This window comes from Peromyscus eremicus, chromosome 11 (genome assembly GCF_949786415.1).
Source record: "Peromyscus eremicus chromosome 11, PerEre_H2_v1, whole genome shotgun sequence".
In the NCBI taxonomy this organism is placed as follows: domain Eukaryota; kingdom Metazoa; phylum Chordata; class Mammalia; order Rodentia; family Cricetidae; genus Peromyscus; species Peromyscus eremicus.
The window spans coordinates 61080582-61100250 of record NC_081427.1 but is presented as its reverse complement, the minus strand read 5'-3'; the positions used below and the strand labels follow the sequence as shown (position 1 = coordinate 61100250).

The window sequence follows — 19669 nt, the reverse complement described above, 5'->3', positions numbered from 1 at the left end:
GCTCTGATGGTCTCAGTGTGAACAGGATCAGTATACTCAGAAGATTAGACCGTAGGCTCTGATGGTCTCTGTGTGAACAGGGATCAGTATACTCAGAAGATTAGACCGTAGGCTCTGATGGTCTCAGTGTGAACAGGGATCAGTATACTCAGAAGATTAGACCGTAGGCTCTGATGGTCTCAGTGTGAACAGGATCAGTATACTCAGAAGATTAGACTGTAGGCTCTGATGTCTCAGTGTGAACAGGGATCAGTATACTCAGAAGATTAGACTGTAGGCTCTGATGGTCTCAGTGTGAACAGGGATCAGTATACTCAGAAGATTAGACCGTAGGCTCTGATGGTCTCAGTGTGAACAGGGATCAGTATACTCAGAAGATTAGACTATAGGCTCTGATGGTCTCAGTGTGAACAGGATCAGTATACTCAGAAGATTAGACCGTAGGCTCTGATGGTCTCAGTGTGAACAGGATCAGTATACTCAGAAGATTAGACTGTAGGCTCTGATGGTCTCAGTGTGAACAGGGATCAGTATACTCAGAAGATTAGACCGTAGGCTCTGATGGTCTCAGTGTGAACAGGGATCAGTATACTCAGAAGATTAGACCGTAGGCTCTGATGGTCTCAGTGTGAACAGGGATCAGTATACTCAGAAGATTAGACTGTAGGCTCTGATGTCTCAGTGTGAATAGGGATCAGTATACTCAGAAGATTAGACCGTAGGCTCTGATGGTCTCAGTGTGAACAGGGATCAGTATACTCAGAAGATTAGACTGTAGGCTCTGATGTCTCAGTGTGAACAGGATCAGTATACTCAGAAGATTAGACTGTAGGCTCTGATGTCTCAGTGTGAACAGGGATCAGTATACTCAGAAGATTAGACCGTAGGCTCTGATGTCTCAGTGTGAACAGGATCAGTATACTCAGAAGATTAGACTGTAGGCTCTGATGGTCTCAGTGTGAACAGGGATCAGTATACTCAGAAGATTAGACTGTAGGCTCTGATGGTCTCAGTGTGAACAGGGATCAGTATACTCAGAAGATTAGACTGTAGGCTCTGATGGTCTCAGTGTGAACAGGGATCAGTATACTCAGAAGATTAGACTGTAGGCTCTGATGTCTCAGTGTGAACAGGGATCAGTATACTCAGAAGATTAGACTGTAGGCTCTGATGGTCTCAGTGTGAAGATGCAGTATTCCCAGCATATTGTAGACTATAGTATCTGATGTCTCTGTGTGAACAGGATCAGTATACTCTCAAGATTAGAGACTGTAGGTTCTGATGGTCTCAGTGTGAAGATGGAAATGGTATTCCCAGCATATTGTCGACTATAGTATCTGATGTCTCTGTGTGAACAGGGATCAGTATACACAGTGGACTGCATGCAAATATGAATGGCACTCAGGAAGTTCCAAACACTGAGGTGTTTGGATTCCCTCTCAAGACAGTATCACAGGCATCTACCACCACTGGACAGGGATAGTAGGTGCTATGGCTTAGAAACTGAATCACACGATCCTCACAGAACAGGGGTTTTCATCTAATGTTAAAGAGGCAAGGACCTAAAATGGGTGTCAGGGAAGTGGGGTCATCAACAAAAAGTTTGTGGGGTGAAGAAAAAAATGGCCTTCCACTCAAGGACTTTAGGATTGTTTTAAATATCAGCTTTGTTTTAAAACTCCTTAGTGGATGCACTGATCTGTGAAGATGTTCCTATCACGTAAGAGTTATATATGCAAACTGCTTCACACTGTGTCGGCTCCCCAAACCAGCCTGGCACTCCACTGTGCACAGTGGCAGAAACAGTTAGTTCATGGTTGGTCGTGAACTCTTTTGACCTCAAAATATCTTTCCTTGAGAATGCAAAATGTGGTAAAGCGCAGAAAGGGCTGGGGGTCGGTTTAGGAATTGTCTTTACCATGAACGTGCACTCCTGAGATCAATGCAAAGTTCAGAAGGCAAGGACGCAGGAAACTGGCTGAGGAAGACAAAGTGGGGGGGGGGGGGGGTCATGCAGAAGTCACCATCAGCTACAAGGACTCTGTTGTGTCAGGGATGATTGTGGCATTCCCAGACTACACATACTCAATGGTGCTAAAATTCAGTGTGATCCTAATAAAGAAAGCATTTAAAGGAAGAGTCAGAGTTAACCAAGCAAAGGGGGAGGGGCGGGAAGGAAATGCAAAGGAGGGGTTTAGTTTGGGGAGTTTTGTTTGTATGTTTGTTTTGGTTCATTTTTTAAGGCATGGTATTGATATGTAGCCCTGGCTAGCTGGGTACTTACTAAAGAGTCCAACCTGGCCTCAGCCCTGTGATCCTCTTTCCTGGATGTCCTGAATGCTGGGCTAGCAGGTGTGGACCACCATGCCCATCTCAAGAACTCCTGGGACTGCAGTGTGGAGGTGTGGGAAGGAAGTGAGACCTGGTGCCTATGGTAGGAGGGAGGGAAGCAGGAGTGAACCTCTGACAGGATTTGTACTTTTGTTGTCTGTGCAGACAGTGGTTTTGTCGTGACTGGATAAAGCCAGGTAAAAGGCTCTTGGTAATCCAAGAGATTTGGAGATGCTGTGCAGAGTGAAGGGGGGGGGGGGGTGTAGAACAGACAGGAGGGAGGATTCAAATGCAGGAAAGGAAAGGTCTGAGCATGATTCCAAGCTCTCTGCCTTTAGGTGGCAGCGTATTTCAACAGAGATCCCTGGATGAAGACAGGGTTAGGAGAGAGGTAGGTTCAATTTAGCATGGGTTTGACAGAAGTGTTTGTAGATCCACAAATGACAGGTCTAGCAGGCATTCTGAGAAGAATCCATCTCAGAAGGGAAGAACTCTCAGCTGGAGATAATGATCCTGCATCAGCATCGTACAGACGGCAAGGGTCTATGTCATCACTTAGAGAAAGAATGTAGAACTAGACTAGAGGACTGAAATAGGACTGTCTGTCCTAAAGATGGGGTTTCCAACTGTATGATCCTGACATACTCCAGAGATAACAAATCAGCACAAACAGAATTTAATTTATAATATAAATAATATAATTTATGCCTGGTGGTGTACATCTTTAATTCCAGCACTCAGGAGACAGAGGCAAGCTTATCTCTGTCAGTTTGAGGTCAGCATAGTCTATACAGTGAGTTAAAGGCCAAACAGGGCTACATAGTGAGACATAGTCTCAAAATAATAAATAAATAAAAATCAATTTAAAAAACAGAAAACACATAAAAAAACACAATATATATTTCTGATTATTAAAATTCAAAGCCAACTCTTAATAACAAAATGGAAGAACACTCCATCTCCTAAGCCCTCCAGGTGCTTCAGATTTACTGAACTATTAAAAATGCTAGCTGAAACATAAAATTTCATTCAATAGTTATACTTTATCTAATTAACATCACTATGCTACTAGCAAGACGACTGAACATCAAAACATTAATTAATATTGGGCTGTATACTTTTAAAATGATCTAAGAACTGAGCTTTGCTGAAGGATGTCATATACTACAATGCAAACACAGCTTGATTATCAAATCGGAAAGTATACCATATTAAAAGGGTATTAATCTCCTCTCAGATCCTCCAGATGTACCAGAATGAAATACAGTGAGTAACTGTTTCTTGATTACCAAATCAGAAAGTATACCATATTAAAAGGGTATTAATCTCCACTCAGATCCTCCAGATGTACCAGAATGAAATACAGTGAATAACTGTTTCTTTGCTCAAGGAAGAATATCTCAACTCATTAAAAAAATAAAACCATTACAATCAGTACTTTTACTCACACTTTCAAGACTGGATTCTCCCTCTTCCTCTGCCATGTTCCCTGACTAGCAAAAGCGGAAATCACAGTCTCAGAATTTCCTCTACGGAATGGCTGGAAGTGTGGCCAAAATGAAATAATTACAAATGCAGCTCATTGGCCAGTAACAGCAATAACAATCCCATTTGCCTTAAAAACCTAGCGCATGTAAACTGTGAGTTCACAGACAAGTTGCCTTATTTTGATGGGTCCGGAGAGAACCTTAGACTGCAGCCCATTCAGGCCTGGACTACGACAAAGACCAGGCTAACCTTAAGGTTGGAGGTATCCCCCTACTTCGGTCTCTCCAATGCTGAGATTACAGATGTGAGGCACCATGCCCAGCCAGCCAGACTAGCTGGGTGTGGAGACACATACCTGCAACCCCAGCATTTAGGAGGTCAGTAGTTCAAGGCTATCCTCCCTCAGCAATATAGCAAGTTGGAGACCAGTCTGGTCTACATGGGAACCTGTCTCAAAAAATCAATTTAAAAAAAAATTAGACTTTGGGGATAACAACAGAACAATTGTGAATGTTCAGTAAAAAGATGAATTTTAGCTAGGAGCTGTGGCCCATGTCTTTAATCCTAACACTTGGAAAGCTTCTTCTGAGGCAGGAAAATCTCAATTCTCCCCTCATCTTAAACAATACGCCTTTCATTCCTAATTATATGTAACAACTGGAAATGCGTCACAGCCCCTTGTGCCTTAGTGTATAATGACTGATACAGCTGCTCGGCCTGACTCTTGATCTGGCTGAACAGGTTGGACGTTGTTGTTGTTGTTGTTGTTGTTTTCTTTCTTTTTTGTTTTGTTTCGCTTTCTTTAATTCAATAGAAACCTTTTCACAATCACTTCAGCAGAATTCAAAGATTGAAGAGAACCATTTTTTCCTACCTTTCCAATCTCAGGGTCAGGCCTCCATGGAAAGGGTGGAGAAACCACCCACACCTCCTGCTGCGCAGCTCCAGTGAGCAGGAATTCCACAGATGACCACTGTTCAGATGAGTTCACTTAACTAAAAACTGTTTGCTCACTATATATTTTTATGTGAACTTTAATCTGATGTATGGAACAAAATCTATGTGTGTGTAATTTTTTTCTTGCAAAAGATATTTCTTTTGATGAATCAATAAGTTAGTATAGATTGAATCATGATTTTATGTATATATATATATGATTTTATGTTTATATATATAAACACACACACACGTTTCCCCAGACTTAAGGTTACTTATAAATAAATAAATATATATATATATATATATATACACACACACACACACACACACATATATAATAGAACACGCTATGCATATACTTAAACATTAAAGATCATTCTTCACTAATGAAAGGAAGCAACTTCATCTATGGAAAAATCTGACACTACTGACCATGACAGGTGAACAAGCAATGTCGGGATAAAGGTAATGGGACTGATGTGACAATAAAGCACACAGAAGACTATTTGGGGCAGAAAGGGACCCACTGCAAGGACAGCAGGGAGTTAAGGAAGGGCAATGGAGGAGACAGATGAGTAAGAACACAATACAATGACATACATGTATGAAAATATCACAACAATGTTATATGCTAACTTGAAAATTTTAAAACCACCCTAAAAAAGAATTCCAAGTATTATAACTGTAAACATAGATTATGTCCTTTTATCAAACCAGGTGTCTTTGTTACGGTTTCTGTTGCTGTGAAGAGACACCATGACCACAGCAACTCCAATAAGGAGAATATTTACTTGGAGTGGCTCACTTACAGTTTCAGAAGTTCAGTCCATTATCATCATGATGGGAGCATGGCAGCATGCAGGCAAGGTGCTGGCTACATCTTGATCAGAAGGCTATGGGAAGTGGACTGTAACACTGGGTGCTTGAGCATATATGAGACCTCAAAGCCTGCCTCCACAGTGACACACTTCCTCTAACAAGACCACACCTTCTAATGGTTATTCCCTGAGATTATGGAGGCAATTACGTTCAAACTGCTACACCAGGCATGGTGCACAAGCTTGTGGGTAGGGTATCGGACACTTAAACTGAAGCAGAAGTATCACTTGAGCCTGTGAGCTTAAGCCTGGTCTGTACAACATAAGACTGTGTGCTAACGAGGGAGGGAGGGGGTAAGAAAGGATGAGGGAGGGGCAGGGAGACAATTCTAGCTAAGAGAGCTAAACATCAACATTTACAACTTGGCTTGAACTCCTCTAAACTGGTGACTCACACACCTTGCAGGGTCCCCTGGCAGAGATCCTCTAGTTCAGAGAGCAGGCTAGCAAGTGTAGATTTCATATGAAATCCTATGCCCTGACCAAAAAATGTACATGATTCCGTACGACCCCAAATAAATATTTCTAATTATTACCGCAAAAATGACTGAGAAGCAATCATGCCAGAAAATTGAGACCAAACGTAGATCATCTGGTAGGGGTGGTGGCTAAAGCCTGGATTTCACGACACACGGCAGCCCAGGTGGGGCAGACCAATCACTAGCGTGGGAAGCATCAGGAGGAGGAAAGCAGCTCAGTCTTGCAGCTCCCGAGCAGGTCAGTTCTCCCTGCCATCTCACAATACATACCACCAACCAAAGTTTAAACAGGAAACAACATTGGAGGGAGGAACCACTGACTGGAGCTGGTATTTTCGCTGACCTCCACAACAGGAAGTCTCAGGAGGAAACAGGAAGCACTTCACTTTCCTCCATTCTGTATTTCCTTAAAGGAAACATACTAAGTCGCCTTTCTCCTACTGGTCCTCACCCTCAGTGTTCTCTCTAACAACTGTAACGTGCACGGCCAGAGAAGAATGTGATGCACTGCATACTATGACAGAAAACCAGCATGGGGAGCTGAGGGGACAGAGCAGCCTTCGAAACAGTGGTACAGTCTACCATCATCTTCCCCAAACCCCTAAGTGCATAAGCTGTAAATAAAACAAAAACACTCCCCAGGTTACAGGCCCAGGGCAGAGAAAGGAGAGAATCGGGAAGAATCGGGAAGAGATCTAATCCTTCCTAACTGCAGTTGTGCCTACCCACCTGCTCTCCAACTGAACACGGAAAAGATGAATCAACATCTACTTGCAGGGAGGGAGAGAAGGGGCACTTGCTTCCTGAGTCAGCAACGCCAACCCACACAATCCCTCTTCCGTCAGTCACTAATATCAATGCCAACATGGGGCCCAATACGAAGCTCTCAAACAAGAAAAGAGACACGTCCATAAAGTTGAAGAGGTCGACACAGTGATGCACATCTGGAATTTCAGCACTTGAGAAGCTGAGGCATGAGGATTGCTAGTTCCAGGCCACCCAACGTTTCATAGCAAGACCCTGTCTTTTAAAAAAAAAAAAAAAAAGTTAGCCAGGCAGTGGTAGTATTCACTTTTAATCCCAGCACTCAGGAGGCAGAGGCCAGCCTGGTCTACAAAGAGTTCCAGGACAGCCAGGACTGTTACACACAGAAACCCTGTCTCAAAAAAAAGTCTTAAGATTGAAGAGGAAAAACCTGAAAAATTATTTACTCTACATTACTAATTTAAAAAGAAAACAAAGCATCTGAAAGCAAGATACCAAGGAAAAAATTGCTAAAATTAAAAAGTGAACTGGGACCCAGGTGTGGTGGTAACCACCATTAATCCCAGTAACAGGGAGTTGAAGTAGGAGGAAGACAGGCAGACTAAGGCTAGCCTGGGCTACATAATAAGTACCAGGCCGGGCTAGGTCCCAAGACCCCGACTGAGAATTAGAAAAGAAAAGGAAAAGGGAGTTGTGGTAAGGAAGGAAAATTATAAAAAACCAGAAACATAAAGTCTACATTATAAATAAGAAAAAGAAATACAGAAGTTTGAAAGGGGGGGGATCAAATTAGCATTTTAGTATACACTCTTAAATGTTTTCCCGAAACACAGAAGAAGATCAAAATGAAAAAAATGCCAATTGACTAATAGCAAAGAACACAGACACAACCCACACGCTTCCTGTAAAGGTGTCAGTCAGTCACAGGTCAACAAGATCCGGAGAAGCAGAGTTTCTGCGTCCTCTCGAAAACTCTGACCCAATCTTCATCCCCACACTGAATATTCACGTCTAAGCACCAGACAGTCAACTGTGGTACACTGGACTTTTAGAGCTTGAGGAGACAAGAGATTCGACTGGGCAGTTCCAGAATGCAAGTAGTCCGGGGCTCTACCATAGAGGAGCCAGGCAAAGGCTTTTCCTGAGAGAACACAGAACAAGGAAAAGGAGGCATCTGAAGCCTGTAAGGGGAGCAATGACTGTCTTCCGGTCATTCCAGTGGAAATTCCTTAGCTAGAGGTCAGCCGCTAAAGAGAGCTTAAGTTTTGTTTTCCTTGAACATACCATGAACTGAGCTGAGTTTTTGTTTGCTGATGTGGAACCCATCATGATGGTACCTCCTCGGGCAATGACTTCCCAATTATTTGAGCACAGGAAGCTGTGTTTTTACAGAATATGTGGTATGTTTCCTTCTTTCCTTTGACCATCACGAAGCTCAGAACTTCCTCTGAGGCTACCGTTAGTGATTATATAGAAATAGGGGGAAAAAAAGTGCAACTTTTCATAGACAGTATTTCGGTGTGACTCATCTTAATGTCATCTTTCTATTCGAGCTTCATATCTTCATGACTATGATTTATCTTTGTTATTATATCATTTATGGGTTATAAGTCACCTCAAATACTTTTGGGACAGATAGGATTTGAATTTCAAATTATAAGTAACACAGATAAAATGGCTAATAAAAAAGAAACCAGATAACAAGACAGGAAGCAAAAAAGATACATACTGAGCCCTCAAGTATCATCCTGAGAGATTTGAGACTTTTAAAAAGAAGTATAAATCATGGCTTTGCTTTCAACAGTCAGTAATCAACTTTATATGAAAATTTTCAAGCCGAAAAGAACATTAATTCCATACAATAAAAAAATCAATGATAAATTGTACAATGCTATTTAAGGAATTAGCATGGGTTGATGTAATAGTTGAAAATAGCACCATCAAGCCTTTGCTATGCATCAGGAACTGCATAACTAAAATCCTCATAGCATCTCTAGGAGGTATGTTAGTATGATTTTTCTCTATAGATAAGGAAATTGAGATACAAGATAAGTAGCTTGTTATAACTGTTAAAGGTAGTAACTCAACCAAAAGCATCTGAGCATTACCACCATGGTCTAGAGGAAATGAGACTTTTCAGCTTCTCCTGGAATTATGAATGGAAACAAACTGGTAGCATTGACTAACAGGTGGTGGGGAGGGGCAGATAATGACCCTAGGAATAGGTTGAAATGACACAGAGTGGACAAGTAAACAGCCTGACTAGATAGTAGGTTGAGGACTACAGGAAAATCTGGGGAACAGGAAGCAAGCAGTTTACAAAGAGCCTTCAAACTCAAAAGACTCTATTTAAAACTGCAAGCAATAGCAAACCACTGTAAGGTCCCAAGCACAAAGGGGTGGATGAAAAGATCTTCTTGGAAAGATAATATAACAGTGATATGAAATACCCCTAACTTCAAAGGCAAACTATTGGTAATTATTCTCCTTGGCCCTGATAGACCAATGAGCATTTGATGTACCAAGCATAGTAGAGGGGCCTCCGTTTGGGCAGAAGATCGCCCTCAGGTGGAGCATATTTTTAGTTGCCCTATCTTCTAAATGCTTTATAGCCTGTTTGGCCCCTAAAGACATTCGTTTCCAATGTCCCATTACCAAATAATCTCTATAGCTTTCTTTTTGATGTTGATTATACTTGTGATTCAAACATAACCTCTGAGCTCCAAACACATCTTGAAGCTTCAAAGATATTAATATTCACATCAATCCCAGCCCAAAACTACCTACTTATGTGAGCTTTACTGTTTTCCCAAAGGGACGCTTATGTTTCTCAAAAGTTTACCAAACACTAAGAAGTGCTATCAAGATATACCTTGTTCTGGGCACAGGAGTGGATGCCTATAACCTCAGCACTCTAGAGGCCGAGACAGGAGGAATCTAAGGTCCACACTAGACTGAACTCTGTAAGATCCTGTCTAAAATACAAAAAAAAAGGTGTGGATTGGGTGGCACAGTTGGCAGAGTGATTGCCTAGCCTGCACAAAGACCTGAGTTCCATTCCCAGCCCCATATAAACTGGGCAGTGTGACTGATGCTCGCCAGTACTTGGGAAGGAGACAGGAAGAGCAACTCAAGGTCAGCCCCAGCTGCATAGGCAGCACCAGGCTAGCGTAGTCTAGAAATCTGAGAAAGGGAAGATAGGATTTTTTTTAAAGCATTGTCTTACATATCCCACCACGATAGCAAGATCTTTAACATTATCCTAATCTTGTAATACTCCATATTCAAATGAATCAAGCTGAGAACTATTTCCACTGGTTCCTTCCATTAAAATACAAATAACAACTTTCTGTTTGTTTTTGCTCATTGAGACAGGATCTGGCTGTGTGTAGTGCAGGCTGGATTCAAACTGGAGACGGCTCTGCCTCCAGCTATGACATGCTAGGATGACAGTGCTGGGCCAGCAAGCTTGGGTATGACGTTTTTTCAAAACTCTGCTCTGGGAGACTTTAACTTCCTCATCACTCGAGTTTATTTTTCGGCTAAGGTTTTCATTTTGTGTCATTTGGGAGCAATGAGGAGTAGTAATACCTGGGATCCTAAAGTGGATTTGAGCACTGCACGGGGTCTCTGTTCTCTAACCCTAACAATCGTAAATGTACACTTTGCCACCACAGTGGCGGCCACTATCAGATTATAATGACTCAAAGTCATTTGCTTTCGGCAAAGAATGATTGAATTTGGAAAGCACAAGCCGACTGACAAAGTACACTCATAACAAGAGGAAATGAGTCTGAACACTGAAGAAAACCGATGGCCCTTGTAACCTGTGATGGTGCCTGCACTAAGACAGGCTGAGCGCAGGAGGCCACCTGGAGCCCAGACCAAACAATCCAGGCCTGGGAGTGCCCACCAGCACTTGGGAGACTGAGGCATGACTGCTCAGAGTTCGAGGCCAGCCTGAGCCTACACAGTGTGTAGCAGACCCTGTCTCAAAAACAAACCCCACAATACGGGTTGGTTTGCTTGCTTGTTTTTTCTTACGCTTGGAAACTATTTACATCTTGTCAGACGCATGTAACTGCAGAAATTAGGACTCCATTTTTGATTGTGAAAGAACATGTGGTCACCCCGGGTTTTACTACCAAAATTTTCATAATTATCACTGCAACTGAAAGCATGTCTTCTACAAATCAGTTAATTATTCCTGTTATCTCTGATCCCCCACCCCTTCCCGGTTTTGCAGACTCGGGGGGGCGTGTTGGCTGCAAATCTGAAAGCCCTTCAGGTGGGCCTGCCAGTCACTTCGCTTCCTTTGTTTCCAGGTCACGTGAGCACACTCCAAGCACAAGGTGAAAGGTCGCCCGGCGGCCCGCGCCCGCCTCCCCGGCCTTGTGTGCCGGGCTGGCCGCTCCGCCGCCCTTCTCCGGTCCCGGGAGGCGGGCGAGGGCTGCGGGGACCAGAGGAGGAGGCGCCGTGGCTACGAGTACTCACCCCGCTCTCCCGCTCGCCCAGACCTGCAGCCGGCGGCGCGCAGAGGGGCGGGGCGGGGCCGGGACGGCGGAGGGGCGGGGCGGGAGGAGGAGCCCCACCCGCGCCGCTCTGAGCATGCGCCCTGGGGACGCCGGGCGCCCGGGGGACGTCCAAACGAGACCTTCCTGCAACCTGTGCACCCGCGTCCCTTTCCAAAACCTAATTCACTGGGTGATGTCAGCCTGGCAGGGGCGACCCCGAGCCAGGGGGCCTGCACGCTCTCTCCAACACGCTATCTAATATCCTCATCATAAACGGGGGGCCGGTGAGGAAGTGGAGTCCCAGCAAGGGAGCTTGGACAGCCAGGCCACCCTGGTTGCTGTCACCCATTTAAAACAAGGCTGAGGCAAGAAGTTAGGAATTCGAGCGCTGAAAACCGTACCAATTATGACACAAAAAGCAGAAAATGCCAACCCAAAATGAAACGGGCAAGGGCAGGAACGGGGGAGGGCGTGGCTCCAAGAGGTTATAAGTCATATAGTCACAGGACCCATAGGATATCTCAGAAGCGCACCTGCTCCTTTAAAAAAGAAAACATTTCTTAGAAAAGAAAGTAAACAGGCAAAATGAAAGCACTGTCAGTTTCTCAAGATGGAGGTTTTGGTCTTGAGCAGTTGTTTAAGATTATCATGTTAAGTAGCTAATAAATCCCTAGGACCCTAGGTAATGTTTTTGCAATTTCCTTCGAGTCCTTGTTTCGGAATACGTTGGGGTGTGTGTGTGTGTGTGTGTGTGTGTGTGTGTGTGTGTGTGTGTGTGTGTGTGTGTGCCTTTTGTTTGTTCTTTGTTTTAAATGGACAGAACACAGATCAGTGGTGGCCAGTGGCAAGGGATGAGGGAAAGAGCTAACTACAAGAAGGCTTAGAATTTGGAAGGAAGCTAGAACTCTGTTTTTGATTGATGATTACACCACTATTTTGCTTGTCGGAAAACAGTTAAATTTTGCCATGCAAAATAGTTTTGTTGTTGTTGGAGGTTTTTGTTGTTGTTGTTGCTTTGGTTTGGTTTTTGTCAAGACAAGGTTTCTCTGTGTAGTCCTGGCTGTCCTGGAATTTGCTCTGTAGACCACGTTGCCCTCAAACTTAGAGGTCTACCTGACTCTGCCTCCAGAGTGCTAGGATTAAAGGTATTCGCCACCACTGCCTGGCGCAAAATAGTTTTTAAATTCTTTTTGAAAACGATATTGTAAAAGTGAACTTAAACTAACATTTTTGAGCAATTATTAATTGGTAGCCGGCAATTTAAATTATTCATTTGATTTTTTTTTTAATTAGACAGGATCCAGGCTAGCCTGGAACTGCAGATACTACTACATCCACCTCTGAGTGTTAAGATTAAAGGCCCAGAATATGTTAACCTGCTTCTATTTGATGTGTTCCTTTGTTTTGACATATAAGAAGTTACTTGTAAGGCATGGTGGCTCATGCTTATAATCCCAGCATCCAGTGATGTAATGGTTCAGGCAGGAGGAGTTCAAGGCCAGCCTGGGCTACACAGCAAGTTCTGGATCAGCCAAGGTTACACAGACCCATTCTAAAAATAAAATTAAAAAGTTACCAGAAGCTTTCCCATGCAAAATCAGAGTAACTAATTTACCATGCTATTATAGTCACAATTTTAGAATACTTCCCATGCATTATACCATGTTAACTCAAGCCTGGCTTCTACACCAGAGCCAGTTTTAAATGTCATGATTCCCCTACCAAAAACAAAGAAGCAGGATGTAAGGTCACCTCTTTGTAACCCCTTGTACCATTAAGGATGAAGAATGATTCTAGCTTGTGTGTTTGCACACAGCATGATAAAGATCCTAAGGGCACCGGTTCTAACTAACTAGACAACCCAAAGAATAAACCCAAATGTAAATTATGGACTTCTGTTAATAATGATGTATCAAGATCAGTTCATCCATTTTGGTGAAATTCTGACTGTGGTACGTAGAAATTCCGTGCTAACTGTTTGATTTTCTGGAAGCCATTTTTTTTTCTACAAAGAAATCAAGTCTTTAATTAAGAAAATGATACCGCAAACCAGGTGTGGCAGCACACACCTAATAATCACAGCACTCAGAAACCAACAAGTGTCGTCGCAAGTGTGAATCTAGTCTAGTCTGGAAGCGCAAGTTCCGGGCTCTCTGCTGTAACCAACAGAACCAGCCATGTGTCTCAGTTAGGGTTTCTATAGCTGTGAAGAGACACTGTGACCACGACAACTCTTCTACAGGACAACGTTTACTTGGGTGTCTTACAGTTCTGAGGTTCAGTCCATTATCATCAAGGCAGGACACAGCAGCAGGCAAGCAGGCATGGTGCTGGAGAAGGAGCTACGGTCTTTATCCCCGGGGAACAGGAAGTGGTCTGAGATGCTGGGCGTGGCTTGAGCATCTATGAGACCGCCCTCCCAAAGCCTGCATCCACAGAGACACACTTCCTCCAACCAGGCCATGCCTACTCCAACAAAGCCACACCCCCAGCAGTGCCATTCTCTATGAGCTTGTGGGCAACCCCATCCCCCACCCCAACTGCATTCAAACTGCCACACCATGGGACTGGAGTTTGTGGTTTTGAGGCTCTTACTTATTCTTTGGGTTGTTGCTGGTGCCTTTTATTGTTGGATTTTTTTGGCCCAGGCTGACTTGCAACTCACTATGTAGCCAGGCCACTATGGCCAAAAAACGTGATCAATCCTCCTGCCTCAGTCTCCAAAAGCTGACATTATCAGGTTGGGCCACTATATTTGGGTCAAGGATCTCATTTTCGAGGGTCTAGTTTGAACTAGGATATCATATATGAGAAATTTCCAATTTGAACAGTTTATCAGAGTATTTAGTGAATATTGTCTAGGTTTTATTTTGAGGAACATTTTTCTCTTTCAAGTGTTTGGGGATATTTTAGAACTATAAATTAGCTTTCAAATTTGCCAGAGGAACTCAATGTTTTGAAAGGTTCATTCTAGCAATGGTCTGGTAATATCAGAGTGCTTTTTTATTTTTATTTTTTTTCAATCTGGAATTGGTTGGAAGAGAGTCCTAGTTTACTTTGGGGTTAGGAGGAGGGAGTTGGGGAGTATCTCATACTGTAACCCAGCCTGGCTGATTTGGCTGATCCAAATCTCACTGATTTCTCCTCTCTCATAAACTCTGCAAAGTGTAGGTTCAATTGCCCTGTGCTCTCAGGGCCCTGGTTAAAATCCCTAGTTAATCACTGCAAGATGTCTTCCCTGCAGGAGTTTGCATTTACCACCCAGGAGAAGAAAAGGCCATGAGTGCATGAGACAGGATCAGTTTGTACGTCCCAGGGCACACTGTTACATTCAGAAGGACTTGTTGCTCTTGTTCAATCATTATCTATTTTCTTTAATATTTGTACACGATATTTCCCCACGTGGGAATTAATTGCGGTTACAGGATTAAATTATGTATTGATACTGGTGTGCTGTAATGACGTGCTTTAAGAGAAGTTCAGCCTGCAGCCCCAGAATCCTTTGTGTAGATTTAATTTGGAGCAAATCAAGTGTTGCAGTGAGGCAAAGCTTCCCTTTGAGCCATCTCAAGATAAATAACAATGATAAGGCACTTGCCCCTGCATGTGCCTCATTTCATAAGATCAACAGCCTGGAGTCAGGACGTTGTGGAGCAAGCTTCACTCCCGTCATATATTTGATGTTAATTTGGGGCAGTCGCCGTATCTGAACGGATGTGTATTTCTATGAAATGGAAGTAGTGATTGTCTTAGCTGGGTTTATTATTGCTGTGACGAAACACCATGACCAAAAGCAAATTGGGGAGGAAAGGGCTTATTTGGCTGACACTTCCACAACATAGTCCATCATTGAAGGAAGTCAGGACAGGAACTCAAGCAGGGCAGGAACCTGGAGGCAGGAGCGGATGCCGAGGCCAGAGAAGGTTGCTGCTTCCTGTTTTAGTCAACATGGCTTGCTCAGCCTGCTTTCTTAAAGAACCCAGACAAGCAACCCAGAGGTGGCCCCACCCACAAAGGGCAGGACCCTCCTCCATCCATCTCTAATTAAGAAAATGCCTCCAGACTTGCCTACAGCCAGATCTTGTGGAGGCATCTTCTCAATCAAGGTTTTCTCCTCTCAAATTACTCTTAACTTGTGTCAAGTTGATGTAAAAACCAGCTAGCACTGAGATAATTTCATTTTTGCAGGGTTATGGAAACTAAAAAGTACACATTTTCAAATTTATGAATACAGGTGATGGAATAACACAATCATTAATGTGGTTGTGTTTCTTCTCCTCCCTTTTCTATTTTCCTTCCTTTCTCTTCCATACCCTCCCCTCCATTACCCCCTGCCCTCCCTTTCCTTTCCATCCCCCTCCCCCTCACCTCACCTCCCTTCTCTTTCTTTCTCTTCCCACAGTGACTCACTTGGTAGCCCAGACAGGCCTTGAACTTGAGATGAACACTGGCTGCCTGTAGATAAGGAGATGGCGGACCACCTTCCTTCTGCTACATTTTCACTATTTGACTTAAGGAGACACGATGTACTATCATCTATATGATACTTTTTATTATAAAATGAAACGTGCTGTCTATAAGTTTTTAAAGATTACAATTGATTCTGATTGTACGTGGGCACAAATAATTTTAATCTTGTTTAATTTTTATTTTGGAAAAGAAGTTTATCTATTACACCGCAAAGACCACAGTGAGTATGACGGTAACAGAAGAACCACCTGCCTATCATTTTAGCCTTATTGAACAGCTCTTCAACATAAAGGCGATTTTATCTGACTGTAAATTGTGTTTCATTGTTTTGTAAAGGGAAGAACAGAGATAAAGGTCCACTTTACAGGATAAAAGACTGCAATGCAGTCCTGTAACTAATGGTCCAGATGGATATGGTGGTTCACGCCAGTAATCCCAACACATGGGAGGCTGAGGCCAGAGATTATAAGTTTGAGGCCAGGCTAGTGCATGGTATGAATATCTGACCAACCGGGACTACACAAAAAGACCGCATTTCAATAACAACCTGGACCCAATTTTTTTTTTAAAAAAAAAGTATGTAATAGCCAGTGGGATATAACAATGAGACATTCCAAATGCAAGGTACCCTACTTTCTGCAACCAGGAATTGGCCATAGAGAATATTCCAGTTTGATGTAGACTTCAGCAAGTGGAGAAACAGATAGTCTAACCCTGTAGGCATAATAAATGAGGACAGAGAAGAAAGAGGACACCATGAAAGTTGTCCAGCCCCGTTGTAATTACACACGCTGTGAGAGGGCTGAAAGTGGAGAAAAGCTGTGCACAGCCAAGGAGGGTTGATTTTTTATGGAATGCTTGACTGTTCTCTTCCGTGGAGCCTTTAATTATTTACACTGTTTGCTGGATGTGATAAAGAGAAGGCAAAGTGCGTTGCCATATAAACTTGTCTCTCACGTTTGCTCAATACACAGAGCACACTCCCAGCTTGTCAGAGTCAGAGATTCAGTCCGGTCACTGAGGAAATGCTGGGGTTTAACTTGGCTGATTGCTCAGGGTATCCTAGAGCAAATGCTCTACAGAATGATGTAACAGTCAGTGGATGGAATTCAGCATTGAAAAGACCAATAAAGAACTGCAGTGCCTTCCAAGATATTTATGAATTGCACTTGTCTCAACAAAGCTATTTAGCCTGAGGTTACTGGCAGATGTGAGGCTTGGCCTAAAAAGTCTACCAATTTAAAGCATCCTTGGATCCAGCCCGGCAGACTGGGATGTGGTCAGCTGCAGCGTGTTAGAGGACATCTCCCTGGAACAAGGACATCAGTCAGTATGATCTGAAAAGACTACGAATGTGGGCTGTAACCTTGTCACATTGCTATATCATTACAGTAAGTGCTTTTGCTAAGTAGAATGTGGGTTATCTCGTTTCTTCAGCTTTCAAAAAATATAATTAAAACAATTTGGACTGGAATATCCAAAAGAAGATATTCAATAGGCAGTTTGGCGTTTAGAGCCCATGAAAGAAGTCAGGTTAAAAATATGTACAGTGGACTGGTGTTATCTCTTATGCTTACTTATATTAACTATATGCTATGCATTTGGCAAGACGAAAAGCCCAATAACATATTTTTCTTGTAACATGGTCCCCACGTGCAAGCCAACAACTTCATCTGGCGTTCGACTAAAGCAACAGCCTTCTGTTCCAATAGCAGAGGAAGACTGGCTGTGCAGGACTCCTTGATTGATGGTGTATATATCCAAGATGGCGTACGGTGCCTTGCAGGGAATGTTAAAGATTTCAAGGGATAATTTTAACTTGTTCTATTTTTGCCTTTCATGCTGACTTTAAATCCTAACCCCCTCAGAACAAGTGGAGACTATATTTGAGTGTCATTGATATATAGATGGCTGCAGCCATGGTCACAGAAGACACTATTTAAGGGAAAGCATATCTAGTCAGAGAAAAAAGATCCTGGATGGAATCCTAAGGAACACTAATAAATAAAAAGCAGGCAAGAAATCTCACCAGGGTTCTAAGAAGATTAGGAGAGGCCAAAGAAAGATTATTATTATAACCCAAGAATAGAGTTTCCAAAGAGCAGTCAATTTTATACATACATATATATATATATATATATATATATATATATATATATATTAAAAAAGCAAAAAAGAATCAGGAAGAAAAAAATACTGAAAAGTGACCATTGGAAATTCAAACAACAACAACAAAAATAGTAACCATAGCAAAAGCACTTTGAGTGTTAAGACGGTGATCTGAGTCCATTTCACATGAGTAGTTAAGTAGTTAAGTGGCTAGATCTTTTAAAAATGAAGGAAAGTTTGGGGGTTAGGGATATAGAGTGCTTCCATAGCATGCATGAAGTCTTGGGCTCAATCTCAGCACTCCATGAATGAGATATGGTGTGGCACATCCCTATAATCCTAGCAATCGCTAACTCCACAATGGGTTGAAGTGCATCCTGGGATACATGAGACCCTGCTTCTAAAAATTCACTCATTCACACGCGAAAGCACACCAGTTAGGAAGTATTACGGAGACTTGAAGCTCGCCTGTGAAGACGGGGAAGGCGATAAAAAGGCAGTGTACAGTGAGAGCCAGAGAGGGCATTTTGGTATTTCACATCTTAAGTGGGTATGACTGGATCCAGTTCTAGGCCAAGCACAAGAACCAAAAAAGAAAGGAAATAATTTAGACGACAAGCCCTGGAGAGACAGAAGGTGAGTTGCAAACGCAAATTCACATGAACTTCAAGGAAGACAAAGGAGAAAGACAGAGATGGGAGTGGAAGCAGACATTTTGTACTGCAGAGGGAAGGAGTGCTTGAGCAAAGTCCCTTTCTGATAGCCTTTACTTTCTCTATAAAAAGAAACAGAGCCATTTTCTAAAGGTGAGGGCAGAGGCTTAAAAAGAACATGCTAAGACTGGATCCCCACATTTATAGAGATTCCAATTCCTGTGCTTTTTGTGACTTTTTTTTAAACCAATACAACTCCTTGTGGGGTTGAGTGAAAGAGAATAAAGGGCAGGTGAATGGATAAATCCAGAATGTAGGTCCTGGAGTGGGAGAAGCATTGAGAAGGTGGGGTGTGTGGAGGTCACTGGTAGGAGAGTGACAGAAGAGAGACTCATGGGTCTGAACTGGATGGTAAAGACGCATCTAAGAGAAAACTGAGAGAAGAGTCAAGGGATAGAAGGAGACCAATGAAACGGCCTGCGGAGGCCAGTGGAAGTAAGAATGAGAGAACTGTAGGCTCAGAGGTTAAGAGGCAAGCGGAAAAGACAGACACAAAGTCAGAGGCACGTCCGTTCATTTGAGGTAGGCACAAAACCCTTGAGGTCAGTCCAAGTGGATTGCTGCTGCAGAGTAGAAATGAAGGCCATGAGATTGTATAGACACAGAACTGAGACTAAAGTGTTGATGTGAAATTCGGGAAAGCCTTGAAATTTCTGCCAGAGGCAGGGTGCAGAGATATTAAGCCTGGTGAGTGTGGGGATTCATTGAGAAGGTGGCAATGTGGAGGCTAGAAAATGGGACAGGTGGGCTGGGAATGACCTCCCTGGTCAATGAAAAATTGGCTTTGTAAGCAAATAAAATGGTCTGGAGTTTGCACGTTGGAGCTGGGAGAATGCTAGGGATATGTCTAGGCTCTGAGGAAGGTGGAAGCCAAAACTCAAGGGGCTGTGTTTTAAGAGGTGTGTCATGTAGTCCTAGATCCCTCAGACAATGGAAAGCGTTAAACTGATTAGTAACCAAAGCATTCTTTTGCAAACTCATCA

The 19669-nt window shown here is 42.9% G+C and overlaps 1 protein-coding gene across 1 annotated transcript in view; it reads right to left on the bottom strand.

The window, feature by feature from the left end:
- Atg10 (autophagy related 10) overlaps window positions 1-13880 on the bottom strand; it is a 183097-nt gene extending 169217 nt beyond the window's left edge. Inside the window, exon 1 of the mRNA XM_059276415.1 lies at window positions 13662-13880. The gene's annotated coding sequence lies outside the window, so the exon portion shown is untranslated. The remainder of the gene's footprint in view (window positions 1-13661) is intronic.
- Window positions 13881-19669: the final 5789 nt, after the last annotated feature.